This window comes from Myotis yumanensis, unplaced genomic scaffold (genome assembly GCF_028538775.1).
Source record: "Myotis yumanensis isolate MYYU_CA2020_CCGP unplaced genomic scaffold, mMyoYum1.0.hap1 SCAF_1, whole genome shotgun sequence".
NCBI lineage: Eukaryota > Metazoa > Chordata > Mammalia > Chiroptera > Vespertilionidae > Myotis > Myotis yumanensis.
The window spans coordinates 157,976,289-157,989,513 of record NW_027223752.1 but is presented as its reverse complement, the minus strand read 5'-3'; the positions used below and the strand labels follow the sequence as shown (position 1 = coordinate 157,989,513).

The following is a 13,225-nucleotide window of genomic DNA, read 5'->3' as shown; positions in this document are numbered from 1 at the left end:
TCCTCCTCCTCCTCCTCCTCCTCCTCCTCCTCCTCCTTCTTCTTCTTCTTCTTCTTCTTCTTCTTCTTCTTCTTCTTCTTCTTCTTCTCTCTCTCCACCTCCCTCCCTTCCACTCTCTTAAAACCGATGGAGCCCTAAAAGGTTTGGCTCAGTGGATAGAGCATCGGCCTGCGGACTGAAAGGTCCCAGGTTCAATTCCAGCCAAGGGCACATGCCTGGGTTGTGGGTTTGATCCCCAGTAGGGGGCGTGCAGGAGGCAGCCGATCAATGATTTTCTCTCATCATTGTTGTAAGCTAGATATTTTTGTATTACTAAAAATATTCTCAGTGGTTTTTTTCTGGAATATGGTTTATTTAAAAACAGTTTCATTTTTATGGGTCTTGCTTTTAAGCTTTGTTAAACAGAACTAGAAATTTAAATTTTTCTAATGAGATATGACCCTTGTTAATACTCTAACTGAACACCTATGAATTCTGAAGTTTTCCACTGTGATTGCTGAGAATAGAAATAATTTTCAACATTTTGTAAACATTGGACACTCTTTTCTATAATCCTTTCAGGTAGTTATCATACATGTGCTAATCAGTATTCACACCATAAACAATCATAGACTTCACGTCATGTTTCCTGTCTCTCTGAGAACAGTGTCCATCCTGGCTTGGTATCTAAAATCTTGAGAAGAGTCATTCCATATATTTTGTTCATTTATAAGTTTTATTAGAAAGAGCTTAAATCCAGTACATATTATTTCATCTTAGTGGGAAATCTGTCATATGTTTTTTGTGTTTAATTTTTGGTTTGCAGTTATATTAACACTATTTCTTTTTCTCTCTTACATTAAAAATAAGTCATCAGAGGCAAATTTAATTCATAAAACATGACTTACTCTCAAGTGAAACTGAAACTATGTAGATATGATCTTTAAAACAATGTAGTTAGAAGGCAGATTAGCGTAATAAATTAAAACTTTGAATAGCAGATACATGTAATATGCTCAAGAGGACCTGCCCTTAAGAGCCAAAAGACATATGAAAACATGTTCAAAGTCACTAACCATCCGAGAGATGCAAATCAGAACAACAACACGATACTATCTCACACCAGTCAGAATGGCTATCATCAACAAATCAACAAATGACAAGTGCTGGCGAGGATGTGGAGAAAAAGGAACCCTCGTGCACTGCTGGTGGGAATGCAGACTGGTGCAGCCACTGTGGAGAACACTATGGCGTTTCCTCAAAAAACTAAAAATGGAACTCCCATTTGACCTAGTATCCCACCTCTAAGAATATATCCCAAGAAACTAGAAACATCAATTAGAAATTAAAACCAAAAGTGCCCAATGAAGGCCTTGAAATATGAATGTTTTTGGTAAAACAATAAAAAAGTACAATAAATATATCAAAAGTTAAGACCAATCCTTATTTTCAACAATCCTAATGTATTCCTATCATTTGAGATGCAAAAATATCAACCCTAAAATTAAATTATTTTTAACTTATTTAATTAATAAGTATCAAAGGCTTTTATAGAAGTGGGCAGGGAAATGTTGAGAATTTTATAATAGAGAGGTAGTGAACCATCATGATAGGCAAACAAATCAGATAATGTATTTTTTCTGACATCTTGCCTTGCATAGTCTGTGATGTGAATATTATAGTGTCTCAGCTGTCATCTGTCCAAGGATATCACCTAATACGGGTATAACAGCACCCATTATCCTTTTAATCTACTCTACTTCCCATGGACACTGGTGGACTTTTCTCAGATACATGATGCGGAAGGCAAGCAATAAGTTTAACATTAAGACCACCATTATATTTAACTGCTGGTCTTTTTGAGTTGGCCTTAAGATAAGGATATCTCTACCTCTCACTTAGTTTCACCAAACTAGCATGGTTCTCTAATTAATCGTACAGAAAGGAAACGTGAAACAGAATCTTTGAGCCACCAAGAAGTAGTTTAAAACTCTACTGTGACTTGTTCTCCTTTGGTTATTAACTGAAAACACCCTTGATCAGTAAGATGGACATAAAAAAAAAGCAGACAAAAAAAGGAAAAGACATAAAATTAAGATATGTAAGAGCAAGAAAATAATTGAGTTACATATGGCAATGTATGTATTTTAACAAGATTATCATAACTTTATATCATCAAATAAATAATTTATCTTGTATAATAAAAGCCTAATATGCTAAGTGTCCAGTCATCTGGTCATCTGTTCAACCAATCAAAGTGTAATACGCTAATGATATGCTAAGGCTGCTCAACCACTCGCTATGATATACACTGACCACCAGGTGGCAGATGTTCCAACTGGTAGGTTAGCTTGCTGCTGGGGTCTGGCTGATGGGAACTGAGCGAGATGGGCCAGACATGCCCTAGAGCCCTCCCATGGTCCCTCCCTGGCTGGCCAACCTCTCGCATCCCTTCCTGGCCCTGATCGTGCGCCGGTGGGGTCCCTTGGTCTGGCCTGCGCCCTCTCGCAATCTGGGACCCCTCAGGGGATGTCGGAGAGCTGGTTTCAGCCCGATCCTGCAGGCCAAGCCAAGGGACCCCACTGGTGCATGAATTCGTGCACCAGGCCTCTAGTAAAAGAATAAATGTGTTTAAAAGATATCCAACTCCAGTTAACATCAAGAGAGAAGAGAAAATACCAAAAGGTCTTAGAAATATAATATTGAGTAGAAAATCTCTAAAACAAAATATTTTCAAAGTCAGCAGCAACCATAAAAAGGCAGCAACCAGCTCTAGGGTGACTCCTCCTCTTTGGTAAGCTAGAGAAGCTACCTGAAGTGTGAAGACTGCCTAAAACCCTAGAGTGGGCATTCTGCAGTAAACAACTTGATGCCACTTTATCTTTTCAGACAATACTGAAACTCTTTACAATAATTTGAAAATATGCTCTCTGCTTTGTACACAGGCAAAGCTCCCACTCGTGTCTGCATAAGAATAGGATGAAGAACACTGTGTCTCAGTGGAAGAGCCCTGGTCACTCAGACAGCTATTTTCAATTGTTGTCTTAACTCTAATTCTTCAAGGCAATCTTTAAAAAGTAAAACGCAAACACCATTACAGCTGGATAAGAGTGTAGAGTCCTTTGGTTATTTCTAGGTGGTGTCTCAGCTTAATGTTTTTGGAGATTAGTTAGAAACAATTATATATATATATATACATATATATATATATAATTTAAGGCTTCATTATTAAAAGTGTTATGGAACACACTCAAACATTTAACTATAGTAATTAATGCAGGCACTATTTTCCAGTGATAGAGTTTCCACTTAGCTGATTAAAGAACACATCACATAGACAGTTAAATACAAACATTGTACCATAAGTATTATTGTGTCACAGCATGGTTGAATAGAAATCATTCCAGTGATTAATTTTTGATCTGAAATATTATGCACCATAGTGGTTACCTCCAATTGTGAGAATATGGGTTGGTTTTGTTTCAGTTACTTGGCTCCATTATTTTGTTTGTTTGTTGTTTTTTTCACTACAATGGTCATGATTTTGCTCTCTCTCTCTCTCTCTCTCTCTCTCTCTATATATATATATATATATATATATTGAGTTCAGAGAGGAAGAAAGAGGGAGAGAGAGAAACATCAATGATAAGAGAGAATCATCGATCTGCTGCCTCCTGCACTCCCCCCACTGGGGATCGATCCAGCAATCGGGCATGTGCCCTTGGCCAGAATTGAACCCAGGACCCTTCAGTCTGCAGGCCAGCACTCTGTCCACTGAGCCAAACTGGCTAGGGCTAGTTTTTAATTTAATTTTAAATTTAAAACAGACCAATCCCTTGTGCTGAATAATCTCTACTTACCCTTGCAGACCCAGCCTCTATTATTACTGCCCACCCAACTCTGTGACCAGGAGGCTGATATGTGTAGACTGTATTGATGATAGCCCTTATTGTCCTTTGGCTTCTATTTTAAGTTGGCCAAGGAGAAGTAGTGTGGATGTTTTCTTATACATTCCACTTCTTTCCTCCTTGCCAGGTGTTTTACATTGACTGGAAACCTGTACACATGCCCCAGTTTTGTCTCTTTGTGGCTGGAGGTGGAATGGACCCTTTGATTCTAGCTCTGGGACACTGTGGTGTTCTTTGCTGTTTTCCCTAAATGTCCCTATCAATTGTTCTTCAAATTGTCCAATTTAAGTGTGTCCATCTGCTTTCTAAAAGGATTTTTGACTAATAACATACTATATTATAAATTTATATTTAGAAATTCTTTTGTTAAAAAGTTTTAATGGATAGTTTTGGCATGAATTGATATTCATGTTACATAAATGTAGTGCACAGTTTGATAAGGCTGAACTATTTTGAGGATGTAATTGTTTAGCAAATTTTGAGGTATGCATAAAATGCTAAATGGGTTATTATTTGACAAATGACTTTGAAATTTATAACACTGAAACTCAACTGAGCAAACCATATTTTGAGTGGTAAAGGAGATTTGAAAGGCTTTGTTGTCTTCATTTTATTTATTTATTTATTTATTTATTTATTTATACTTTTATTTACAGTTTACTTCAATATTTGATCAGTGTTATTTCTCTTCCGATTAACACAAGGATCCCAGAGTACTATTCCTCACAACCCACCCATTTAACACATTAATATTTTATAGTATCGATTGTTATTGTTTTTGATAATCAATATCCATTTCAATTAATGCCTAGTTTCATTATTCACAAAGCTTTTTATGTCCCACTCCTTCTGTCTAGAAATGTTCTCCCTCCTGAAGTACACCCGTTGCTTTTATTCCAGTGAAGATTGGAGAATGGCACATTCTCTGAATATCAGACTAAAATGTTTTTATTTTGTCCTCATTCTTGAGTGGTAGTTCAGCTTGGCTGAGAATGCTAGGTTAAGAGTTGTTTTTCTTTAACAATTTAAAAATATTGTCATTATTTCCTGGTGTTTGTTTAGTTTTGCTGTTGAGAATTCTGTTGCCATTCTAATTGCCATCTCTGTGGCTTATCTCTCTTCCACCACTCCTCTTAAGCTATTTGTTTTTAATGTTCTTCAAATGTACTATAAGGTATGTCTAGATACGGATTTATTTATATTTATCCCACTATTGCCTTATTTCCTTCCTTAAGTCTGACAATGCTGATGAATCTGACATCTTTCATAAATTTGGCAAAATTATGTCATTTTCAAGTATTGTCTCTTCCATTTTACTGTTATTGTCTCTTCTCTGATACCAGTAGTTCAGGTAGTACCCTCTTTTATCCATTTTTTATAAATCCTTTTTTCCTCCTATCCTCTTTTACATTTCCCCTTCCTTTGTCGCTCTGCATTTCAATGTCAGTAATTTCTCCAAAGAATCATTTACTTTCCTAATTATTTCTTCAGATGATTCAGATATCTTCTTAAACACTTCAATTGATCATTTTATTTCATTAACTGTCTTTTCCATTTCTAGAAGTTGTGTTTCCTACCAACCCCAACCTAATCTTTTTTTTCATAGTCTCCATTTTCTTGGGATAATCCCTTAGATCTTAAATATGGAAGTGCAAATTGTCTCCGAAACAGTTTATTTTTGCTTCTTCCAGGCATCGCTATCCAGAAACAATTTTTGATGTTTTACTGGTTTTGGAAAATGTGAGTATTCATGGAGTGAATTCTGAATTGGATAACTTTTTCCTTTCACTATAAGCTTCTAGTTTTCCTCTGTAGTGGTCAGATTTATTTCCTAATCCTCTCTTTCAGTGTCTTTGCAGCTACTTGATGCTCCAAATTTTATACAGGGTTTTCAGTTGCATTCTGTCATCCTGTGACAACTGCACGCACCCTGTTCTTTTCATATATGTTATATGTTATATGAACCTCAGCTATACAATTAAAATAATCCCAAATATATTTAATCATTTGGCATATTTAAGTTGAGTGAAATATATTGTTAGCCACTTGTTTGGATTTTTTTGCTTCTTTTTTACTAAATTTTCCCAGAGCTATAAATTCTCCCTACTTAGGTATTGTGCTCATGGACACACACACACACACACACACACACACACACACACCTATTAGGAAGTCACTTCAGATGAATACATGTGTCAGAAAATGGCCTCAGAAAGTGAAATCCTGTCTGTTTCTCCATAGAAGCAGAAAAAGGCACTTTTTCCTTCAACAGTTGGTATGGATAAGAAGGGTGCATTATGGTCACCTTCAGAAGAAAGAATCAGTCAATCAACCTATACATTTATTGAGTGTTCGACTTCAAATAAATCCCAACTTTAGGAGCAGTGTTCATGAATTCCTAATACATCACCCTTCTTACTGTTTGCATATAAGTTTTATAGGCTAAAAGATGCTTTACAAATAACATTTTCTCACTAGTACACTATTTTTTCCTTTTGTGTTTAAACTTATATGTTGCTTATCAAATCTTTAAAATTTACAATAATACATTTATGATTTTGAAACAGTTATTCACAAGCCATAAATCAGAAAATATTTAGCACAAGTACACCTTTTCAGTGCTAAGTTATACTATTTTGCTTCAATTCAGAAAAAAATTAAAGTTTGGTACATAACATGGACCATTCTAAAAAATATAAATAGCTTTTAAAATTACTGCTAACAAGCAAATTAGCTACCAAATGGAATGGCAGCAGATCAATAATGACAGTAAAACTACAGAGTTCTTGCTGATCTCATATTGTCTGTGAGTGCAAACTGTAAAAGAGGTCCCCACAGGCCTCCAACAATAACCTACAAAGAATGAGACACAAACGGTATTGAACATAAAGATAGTTCAATTTCCCAAGATAGCCAGATGTTGTCACATCAAACCACCTATTAGTCACAAACTCATACAACTAAGAATTCTCAGGCCTCCTGAGATCAGCTGTCATCTTGAAGAAGATAATACCAATGAAAGGCACTGGTTTCTTCTGTAACATGTTTGGTTTATTGTTTTCAATAAATCAAACAATTTATGATTTTGCTATTACATATAAATAAGGTGCTTTGCTCTTAGATTGAAAAATGACATTAATGTGTCAGTAAATGAGAAAGGAAAGGTAAACAAAATAAATGTGAAAATGACATACCCAAAAGAACACATACAAACCTTCTCCAAAATCCTTCTATTATTTCATATATCTTTATATTATTTATAATTACCCCAAAACATATTAACCAAACAATAAAATAAAATGCCATAAGGAATTTAAAAGTTTACAGGTTATCGAGTAATTAAAAATCTTTTTAATTTGATGAATGTGGAAAGTGAGGTTCAATGAATATAGATAGGGTAACAGTTGTTTAATAGCAATACAGAGAGAGGAGTCTCAAGTCAATATTTGAACACACCCTTTAGAACTATTTATGCACATAATACTAAAACATTTTCAATAAAGTTATTTTATAGATACATATATTTTTTTACACACATAGACATAAGTCATATGTATGTATATACATTGTACTGCAACATTGGAAGGATTCTAGAGGAATAAATTGTTGAGTTAGATTTTTAAAATACCAAGAGAGAGCTAGATAGAAAATAAAGGGCTAAGAGTACTCTCACAAGAGACAACAGCAGGAATAAAAAAGATAGAGGAATTAGAGAAATAGGTCCGGGGAGGGTAGTGGGTGAGGTGGGGAGAATTAAAAGCCTTGTGTATTAGGTTTAGTACTTTTGGCTTTTTTCTCTATGATATGAAAGTAATTTAAAATTCTTAGAAAAATAACACTGTCTAAGAATTGTAGAGGGTAGACTTAAAGAAAGTGAGACTAGAGGCAGAGAAACTGTAAAAGGTAATGTGCATCTAACTTAGGTCAAAAACTAAAAAATCAAGACAAAAAAACCCAAAACAAACAAACAGAAAAACAACTAAAAAAGGGGAGAGGGGTTGATGGAAGAGGCCAGAGACCCTATCAATGGGTAGTATGCAAAGGAAAAAATGGATTAAAAAGGTATAGTCTACACAACTTGGTTGCTAATGGGAGTATGAGAAAGGCATCTACAGTTATGTCCAGGTTTCTGTCTTGGTTTCTAAAAAACTAAGAAGATACAATTTAAAAAGTACATTTCGGAGTGAGAAAAGGGCATATTTTTATTAATTATTGGCATGTTGCTTTTTATATGGCAATGACACATCCAAATGGGAATGTTTCATAGTTAATGGCATGTAGAATTTATATAGCAAAGATGTAGAAGTCGTTAGAACATAGGAAGAGTTGAAGTCATACATTTAGATAAAGAAAACACAACAGGTTAAGAAAGCCAAGGTTCAAGAAGTGGCATTCAAGAGTCTGTTCTTATTTGTGTCTTTTTTCTTCAATAGATTTTTACCTCTTAGTTTTTCACTATTTATTTCCTCCTTGTTTTTTTTTTTTTAAACTATCACCATATTTTTAGTTTATTTTCTCTTTTCTTTTCTTCTATGTAAAGCCTTTTTCTAACCTCTTGAATAAATTGTTTAAATAGCCCATCTTTATTTTTATACCATTTGCACATCTACCACTACCCCTAATTGAATTTTTTATAGCCCTTAGCGAAAGGTAGGCAATTTAAGAGGCACTTGTTGGATTAATGAATGAGTAAAGAACATGTGTTTACAAGTTCATTTTATAAACACTTCTGTAAACTATATCTTGATTGCAAAATCAATAAGCTAAGCCACATTATGGTTTATACAAATGAAAACACAAATAGCTTATTATATCAATATCAGTAAATTTAGATGTCAGCAATGGCAGAACAAAGATCATCACTATAATGGCCCAGCGTTTTACACTTTACTAGATACATTGATTTGGTTCAGAACACAGGTTAGTGCCGGATCTGCAAGAGACATAAACACATAGCTGAAAAGACACAGCAGGAAAGGGCAAAGAGAAGTTTGCTATTCCACTTTTTATGAGTAAATGCCATTCTTCTTTTATTATTGTTATACATCAAAATAGATTGAGCAGATTTCATTTATATTGTTGCTTTTGAACATGACATTACTGATTATGAAACTTTTATTTTTAAAGAATGTGATACAATGTAATTTTGGCATTCTGTAAGACATAGTGAGACTGATTGGTTGTTAGAATTCCACTTGAGGACAATGTTTAGTAGTTTTGCTTATTTCTGTATATCATGAGTTTTCATCTCTCCATTAGTCACCAAAAGAAGAGTGTGGGAGCAAGCATTGCAACAACCTTACAGAAATGTTTGTGCCTTGTATCTGCATCCCCCGACCCCCAATATATGAAGAAGGTTTCTTTCTGGTACAGGTCCCTGTTCGACCCAATTATTATTCCTGGGTCAAGTACTATATACATTGGCTTGTGCTGTGATTTGAGGTGAGCCAGAAATTACCTTTCCATACCCATAGTGCTTCCACCACTTTAATTGCCAAAATAAGTTAATAATATATGAATTATCCTCACAAGAGAATAGTTAAAATGCAGTTTGGTTGCTTGATTGACTCATTTACCATTCAATATTGAATGCCTAGCTGGAGCTTATACAATCTAACCAAACAGACAGAAGCAGCACTGTGGAAAAATTAAATAACAATTTACAGAAGTCTATAGTTAAAAAACAAACAGAGCCATGTATAGCATAGGAGTAGCTCAAGAAATATGGTCTTTGTAGCTATAAGCAGTGAAAGAATCAGAAATCCTAAGCATACTCGATTAGTCTGGGGTAATATCAGAGGAATGCAGGACTTGCACAGGAACTTAATGCATGGGAAGCATTTGAATAGGCTTTGGGTCTGAAAAGACATTTCTGAGGGAGAAACAGTGTGAATGTGTGCACAGCTTAGAATGAACAGGTGTGGACAGTGTGGCTATCAGACGCATTCTGGAGTAATGAGGGATAATGCTAAATGTATAGATAAATGTGGAATGCCTAGTCTAATAGACAGTAAAATATAGCCAATAGAATAGAAGATTTTTAACCGGGTACATGAATGTTAAAGCTCATTAAGCAGAGCAAATGCCTGTTTATATGAAATTAAGAATAAGAGAATCAAAGGCCATCTGATAATAAATCTTTAGATCAACATGTTTTTAATACTTCTTTAAAAATCATTTATTAGCCCTAACTGGTTTGGCTCAATGGATAGAGCGTCAGCCTGCAGACTCCAGGGTCCCAGGTTCGATTCCTGTCAAGGGCATGTACCTTGGTTGTGGGCACATACCCAGTAGGGAGTGTGCAGGAGGCAGCTGATCGATATTTCTCTCATCGATGTTTCTAACTCTCTATCCCTCTCCCTTCCTTTCTGTAAAAAATCAATAAAATATATATTTTTAAAAAATCAGTTATTATAAAACCTCCTAGTTATATATTTTATATATGATTTAATTATCTATTCTATATAATAAAGAGGTAATATGCAAGTTGACCATCACACCCTCGCACAAGATGGCTGCCCCATGTGGTTACAAGATGGCCACCAAAAGATGGCTGGCAGGGGAGGGCAGTTGGGGGAGACTAGGCTAGCAGGGGAGGGCAGTTAGGGGCAACCAGGCCTGCAGGGGAGGGCAGTTAGGGGAGATCAGAACTGCAGGGGAGAGCAGTTGGGAGTGACCAGGCTGGCAGGGAAGGGCAATTGGGGGCAAAATCAGGCCAGCAGGGGAGGGCAGTTGGGGGTGATCCGTCCGGCAGGGGAGCAGTTAGGCGTCAATGAGGCTGGCTGGGGAGTCATTAGGGGGTGATCAGGCTGGCAGGTAGGCGAGAGGTTGGGAGCCAGCAGTCCTGGATTGTGAGAGAGATGTCCTAGATTGGAGAGGGTGCAGGATGGGCTGAGGGACATCGTCCCCCCCCACCACCAGTGCACAAATTTCATGCACCGGACCTCTAATATATATATATATATATATACACACACACACACACACACACACACACACACACATATATATATATATATATATATATATATATATAACCCTAATATGCAAATAGACCGAACAGCAGAACAACTGAACAACTGAACAACCGGTCGCTATGATGTGCGCTGACCACCAGGGGGTGCATGCAAGTACATGGCGGGTGTCAGCAACGGGCGTCAGCAGCAGGTGTCAGAGCACAGAACATGGCGGGTGTCGGCCGCGGTGGGATGATGGAGCAGGTAAGTGGGGGTGTCAGACCAAGGCAGGGCACCAGTTACTGTCATCAGGGTGAGCCTCTGGTGGTTACTGAAAATTCTTTGCTCCTGAGGGGCAATTGGGGCTGGTAGCCGCCTCTCACCCCCACTGTCTATGCTGGCCCCACTTGCACCCGGCAGCTGGCGTTGGAGCCGCTGTTCGCACCCACTGCAGTGCCCAGCGCCAGTCCCGATCACTTGGAGCCATCAGTGGGTGCTAGCTGTGGCTGCCGGCCCCGATCACCACTGAGTGCTTCTTCACCTCCACCTGCTTCTGAGGGGCGATCAGGGCAGTAGCCACCACTCGCATGCACTGACAGTGCTGGCCTGGCTCGCACCCATTACTGGCGCTGGTCCCAATTGCTCTGTGCCATCAGTACATGGGAGCGGCAGCGGTGGGAGCAGGGCTGTTGGCAGCAGCAGGAGGGGCTGGGAGTGGGCACGGAGGATGGGCTGAGACCTGCCTCATGGCCCACAGTTCCTTTCAAGGTGCACAAATTTGTGCACTTGGCCCCTAGTTATGCTATAAAACTGTCACTGAGGAGAAAGAAAAGTAATTATTTATTGAATATTTTTATACAGGAGAACTTTTACAAACATATTTGTTTTGTTCCAGTAATAACAGGTATGCTTCATGACATTAGAAGTGAGTCTGTCTTGTTAACTGCTATCCTTCCATGACTGAACACTGCTTGGCATGTGGCAGTTATTCAGTAAATATGTGCTGAACAAAAAACCTAATATTGTAGAAATTGTATGACCACTATTTTATAGGTAAGGAAGATGTAACTTTCACAGACTTAAATGTAGGGCCTACTTGACTCCAAAATGTACCCTCTTTATTTGGAAAAGTAAATGAGTGACAGAGGCAGAATTTAGATTGTGAATGTGCAACTGATGTCTCTTCTATTATCTAGTTCAGCCATAGCTCAGGACAGAGATAAATACATGCCTTAAACAGAGGGAGAAAAAATGATTTCCTCTTTCTATCCCATCTATCATACTTGTTTTTTATCTATCTGTCTATCTATCTATCTATCTATCTATCTATCTATCTACCTATCTATCATCTTTCCATCCCCACACATCCACCTTTCATCTATCTATCTATCTATTATCTATACTATCTATTATCTATCTATCATCTATCTATCATCTATCTATCTATCTATCTATCTATCTATCTATCTATCTATCTACCTACCTATCAATCATCTATCTATGCATCATATCTTTCTCAAAGTCTATATCCAAAAGAAGTGTGACTTGGAAAAAGTGCAAAAGAGAGTTTGTGTGTTTTGAGACTGTCAAATGGAATTGGTCCCTTCCCTACCAACCTCTGCCGGGTCTGGCCCAGCCCTGAATCATTGACTGCATTTGTGGAGAGTGTAAACTCATGGAATGAAGAGGATGAAGAGAAGACCGGGACCTCCTTTCCTTAGGGTAGCAGTATGTCCACAGTCCAGAGTTCCGGTGAAAAGTTAGCATGCGTTTTATGTTAGCCATTAGAAGTATGTTTCTAACTTTTACAGAATAAATCACAATTACTTGTTTTTGCAATTTGCTTATCTTTTCTACTGTTAAAATAAACCTGTACTTGATACAAAACTTAGAAGATAAACTGAAAAGATTAATAATGATTTTTTAAAAACTTTTATTAATGTAACCATTTTTTTGGATAGATGTTTGTGTGTGTGTGTGTGTGTGTGTGTGTGTGTGTGTGACAGAGACAGAGAGAGAGACAGAAAGACAGAGAGACTGCAGATTTAAAGGTGGCAACAGACTGAGCGCAGGAGTAATGAAAATGCAAATCCTTACATTTGACCCACCACTGAGTTGGTGAAGTCTTCAGCAGCTTGGCCTGCCTCAGAGTCTATTTGATGTGGCTCTTTCAACTCTATGTGTTTACATAGCTAAATCCACTGGGCTCTTTTTCCAAACCATATTTTATAAAGGTCTGTTTCAACTAGCAGTTTGGGATCACTAACGCCTCAGCTGAGATCCAGCACCAATTATGTTAGCAATACCATAGTAAAAGTAAGGAAATTACTCCGTTTAACAGAATATTAAAATTATTATTTTTATTTGGCCAGTGTGGAAATT

General features: G+C 37.2%; 1 long non-coding RNA gene across 1 annotated transcript in view; it reads left to right on the top strand.

Annotated features, from left to right (window-relative positions):
- LOC139006217 (uncharacterized) overlaps nucleotides 1–10,279 on the top strand; it is a 788,050-nt gene extending 777,771 nt beyond the window's left edge. The window contains exon 2 of the long non-coding RNA XR_011470746.1: nucleotides 10,196–10,279. This is a non-coding gene — a long non-coding RNA (uncharacterized lncRNA). The remainder of the gene's footprint in view (nucleotides 1–10,195) is intronic.
- The last annotated feature ends 2,946 nt before the right edge of the window (nucleotides 10,280–13,225 follow it).